Source organism: Calonectris borealis, unplaced genomic scaffold (assembly GCF_964195595.1).
Source record: "Calonectris borealis unplaced genomic scaffold, bCalBor7.hap1.2 HAP1_SCAFFOLD_121, whole genome shotgun sequence".
In the NCBI taxonomy this organism is placed as follows: domain Eukaryota; kingdom Metazoa; phylum Chordata; class Aves; order Procellariiformes; family Procellariidae; genus Calonectris; species Calonectris borealis.
In genome coordinates this window covers 195,001-200,000 of record NW_027441509.1, presented here as the reverse complement: position 1 = coordinate 200,000, position 5,000 = coordinate 195,001, and positions in this window count along the sequence as shown.

Genomic DNA, 5,000 nt, shown 5'->3' with positions numbered 1-5,000 from the left:
GCCCGCCTGACACCACCAGCTGCCCGCGGAGGGCTCGCACCGGTGAAAACGGGACGCCGCCGCCCCGCCTGCGCCGTCAGTTGGGCCCTCGGGGGGCCGGGGGGGGGAAGCCGCGGCAGGCTCGGCACCCCCCGGCCGTCTGCGTTCGGCTGGCCGGGAGCCGGCCGCCGCTCTCTCCGCCCGCTTCGCGGGCTCCAGCTTAAGGCTGGCACAAAGGGACGAGGTGCCGCCAACCTCGGTCGTCCCACCAACCGGGCCCTCTGGAGCCGGGAGTAAGCCGCGGCAGGCTCGACGCCCCCCGGCCGTCTGCCTCCGGCAGTGACCTTCACCATCACTGGGCCCCGGCTGGGTGCGTTCGAGTCTTTGCCCTGCCCTGCGGGATCCGGCCTTATGCCTCGTGCCGGTCGGCAACGGCCGCCGGAGCCGGCCGCCGGCTCCGGCTCTCCGCAGCTCCCGACCCCTCGGACACGCTGGGCTGGCTTGTCGGGCAAGCGCTGGGAGATGGCCGGACCGAAGAGACTGGAAGCTGGGCCGGACCACCGAGGGAACCGCCACGACGGCCGCCGAGCACCCCACTTTGCTGGCAGAACCGCGGGCCTTGCAGCCGCTGACGAGCGCTGCTCTGGAGACGAGTCACGGCTCGCTCCTATAGTACGGACCGGCACGTCCCCGCCGCCGGCAAGCTCCAAGAGCGGCGCCTCTGCGCACCGGGGAGGCGCGCCAACCACGCCGACTTTTACGATGACGTAACTGGAGGCAGCGAAAAACAGCGACCCCTTCGGCAGCTCCGACGAAGCAGCGGGGACAACACGTCTACCCCTCGGCCCCGGCAAGGCGACCAAGTCCCGCCGGAGCCGGGTAGACTTGGCCGCCCTTATCGCCGGACGCTACGCAACCAACAACCCGCGGTCGCCGGGTACCGCAGGCGGCCCCACGGGCTCCGAAAAGGGGTAGACCTGACGGCCGCCGCCGAGCCCGGAGCCGGGTAGACCTGACGGCCGCCGCCGGCCCCGGAGCCGGGTAGACCTGAGGGCCGCCGCCGGCCCCGGAGCCGGGTAGACCTGACGGCCGCCGCCGGCCCCGGAGCCGGGTAGACCTGACGGCCGCCGCCGGCCCCGGAGCCGGGTAGACCTGACGGCCGCCGGCGGCCCCGGAGCCGGGTAGAGCTGACGGCCGCCGGCGGCCCCGGAGCCGGGTAGACCTGACGGCCGCCGGCGGCCCCGGAGCCGGGTAGACCTGACGGCCGCCGGCGGCCCCGGAGCCGGGTAGACCTGACGGCCGCCGCCGGCCCCGGAGCCGGGTAGACCTGACGGCCGCCGCCGGCCCCGGAGCCGGGTAGACCTGACGGCCGCCGCCGGGCCCGGAGCCGGGTAGACCTGACGGCCGCCGGCGGCCCCGGAGCCGGGTAGACCTGACGGCCGCCGGCGGGCCCGGAGCCGGGTAGACCTGACGGCCGCCGCCGGCCCCGGAGCCGGGTAGACCTGACGGCCGCCGCCGGCCCCGGAGCCGGGTAGACCTGACGGCCGCCGCCGGCCCCGGAGCCGGGTAGACCTGACGGCCGCCGGCGGCCCCGGAGCCGGGTAGACCTGACGGCCGCCGCCGGCCCCGGAGCCGGGTAGACCTGACGGCCGCCGCCGGCCCCGGAGCCGGGTAGACCTGACGGCCGCCGCCGGGCCCGGAGCCGGGTAGACCTGACGGCCGCCGCCGGCCCCGGAGCCGGGTAGACCTGACGGCCGCCGCCGGCCCCGGAGCCGGGTAGACCTGACGGCCGCCGGCGGCCCCGGAGCCGGGTAGACCTGACGGCCGCCGCCGGGCCCGGAGCCGGGTAGACCTGACGGCCGCCGCCGGGCCCGGAGCCGGGTAGACCTGACGGCCGCCGCCGGGCCCGGAGCCGGGTAGACCTGACGGCCGCCGCCGGGCCCGGAGCCGGGTAGACCTGACGGCCGCCGGCGGCCCCGGAGCCGGGTAGACCTGACGGCCGCCGCCGGGCCCGGAGCCGGGTAGACCTGACGGCCGCCGCCGGCCCCGGAGCCGGGTAGACCTGACGGCCGCCGCCGGCCCCGGAGCCGGGTAGACCTGACGGCCGCCGGCGGCCCCGGAGCCGGGTAGACCTGACGGCCGCCGCCGGCCCCGGAGCCGGGTAGACCTGACGGCCGCCGCCGGCCCCGGAGCCGGGTAGACCTGACGGCCGCCGGCGGCCCCGGAGCCGGGTAGACCTGACGGCCGCCGCCGGCCCCGGAGCCGGGTAGACCTGACGGCCGCCGCCGGCCCCGGAACCGGGTAGACCTGACGGCCGCCGCCGGGCCCGGAGCCGGGTAGACCTGACGGCCGCCGCCGGCCCCGGAGCCGGGTAGAGCTGACGGCCGCCGCCGGCCCCGGAGCCGGGTAGACCTGACGGCCGCCGCCGGCCCCGGAGCCGGGTAGACCTGACGGCCGCCGGCGGCCCCGGAGCCGGGTAGACCTGACGGCCGCCGCCGGGCCCGGAGCCGGGTAGACCTGACGGCCGCCGCCGGCCCCGGAGCCGGGTAGACCTGACGGCCGCCGCCGGCCCCGGAGCCGGGTAGACCTGACGGCCCCTCCGTGCTCCGGGTCCGGCTGGACCGGGCTGCCGCCGTCTCCCGTCCGGGGGGTGTGTGGGGAGGTGGGGAACCGGGGGGGTGATTCGAGATTTAAGCGGGTCTGCTACAAGGGCCACCCTGTCCCCGTCTTCCTGCCCGCGGTGGGCGATGGGGAGTGGGGGCATGCGTGCGTGTGCGTGCGTGTGGGCGTAATTCCCCCACCCCCCGCCCGTTTCTGGGATTTAAAGGGCTTTTAATGCAGGAGAGCGAGCACTGCGTCACACAAGAGTTATTGTCCGTATCGGTTTCCGTAGGGAAAAAGAAATCAATCAAATTCTGGTAAAATTAATTTTCTTTTAGCACGGCTAGGTGGACGATACCCCCGGAAAAATAAAACGGGGCCGATTGGAGAATCTCGATAACGCTCGACCTGCTTTGTTAAGACGCGTGTACAAATACTCCTCAATCCCCTGCGCACCAAGAACTGACCCCGGGTAAATTAAGGTCAAGGTCAAGTGACTAGCGATTCGGTGACCGACGTTTCTATCCCTCGCTTAGGACCGAGGTATTCGACGACGATGAATGAATTCCTTCGTGCGGAAATGAAGGAAATGAATCGACGTTAAAAATTAAGGAAGACTTAATTTATCGAACCAATGAAATAAACCATTGGGTTCATTGAAGAGATCCCAAAACATAAACATGGCTATGGACACATCAATAACGAAGGATCGGATTTCTTTACCAAATCTGCATTCCTCTCTTTCGGGCACGCCAAGAGGTGACGGACGGGAAAGGGAGAGAGAGGGAAGGTGGGGCCGATGAGTACCTGTTAGTAATTACTGTTAATTCTTTAATAAAGACGGCTGTAATAGATAAATTTGGCAAGAGTACGTGCAAGAGTTAGTTGTAAATTAAATGAAAATGTGAAGGGTCGCTTATCACCTTTTGAATTAACAATTTGCGCCCGAGGTACCAATCGATGATTACATACATACGTACGTACCTACATACATACATAAATAAAAGTTAAAAAAAAAAAAAAGAATAAACGCGGGGGGACGGGGGACGGCACCCCAACACCGGGCGGGGGAGGCCAGGTCTACCCCCGGGCGCCGGAGACTGCCGCCGCCTGCGGCGTGGGAGGCCAGGTCTACCCCCGCGGCGGGGGAGGCCAGGTCTACCCCCGAGCGGGGGAGGCCAGGTCTACCCCCCGCGGCGGGGGAGGCCAGGTCTACCCCCGGGCGCCGGAGACTGCCGCCGCCTGCGGCGGGAGAGGCCAGGTCTACCCCCCGCGGCGGGGGAGGCCAGGTCTACCCCCGGGCGCCGGAGACTGCCGCCGCCTGCGCCGGGGAGGCCAGGCCTACCCCCGCGGCGGGGGAGGCCAGGTCTACCCCCGTGCGCCGGAGACTGCCGCCGCCTGCACCGGGGGAGGCCAGGTCTACCCCGGGGCGGGGAGGCCAGGTCTACCCCCCGCGGCGGGGGAGGCCAGGTCTACCCCAACACCGGGGGAGGCCAGGTCTACCCCCGGGCGCCGGAGACTGCCGCCGCCTGCGGCGGGGGAGGCCAGGTCTACCCCCGCGGCGGGGGAGGCCAGGTCTACCCCGGGCCGGGGAGGCCAGGTCTACCCCCGGGCGCCGGAGACTGCCGCCGCCTGCGCCGGAGAGGCCAGGTCTACCCCCGCGGCGGGGAAGGCCAGGTCTACCCCAACACCGGGGGAGGCCAGGTCTACCCCCGTGCGCCGGAGACTGCCGCCGCCTGCACCGGGGGAGGCCAGGTCTACCCCGGGGCGGGGAGGCCAGGTCTACCCCCCGCGGCGGGGGAGGCCAGGTCTACCCCAACACCGGGGGAGGCCAGGTCTACCCCCGGGCGCCGGAGTCTGCCGCCGCCTGCACCGGGGGAGGCCAGGTCTACCCCGGGGCGGGGAGGCCAGGTCTACCCCCCGCGGCGGGGGAGGCCAGGTCTACCCCAACACCGGGGGAGGCCAGGTCTACCCCAACACCGGGGGAGGCCAGGTCTACCCCGGGCCGGGGAGGCCAGGTCTACCCCCGGGGCGGGGAGGCCAGGTCTACCCCCGGGCGCCGGAGACTGCCGCCGCCTGCGCCGGGGGAGGCCAGGTCTACCCCCGCGGCGGGGGAGGCCAGGTCTACCCCGGGCCGGGGAGGCCAGGTCTACCCCCGGGCGCCGGAGACTGCCGCCGCCTGCGCCGGAGAGGCCAGGCCTACCCCCGCGGCGGGGGAGGCCAGGTCTACCCCAACACCGGGGGAGGCCAGGTCTACCCCCGGGCGCCGGAGACTGCCGCCGCCTGCGCCGGAGAGGCCAGGCCTACCCCCGCGGCGGGGGAGGCCAGGTCTACCCCAACACCGGGGGAGGCCAGGTCTACCCCAACACCGGGGGAGGCCAGGTCTACCCCGGGCCGGGGAGGCCAGGTCTACCCCCGGG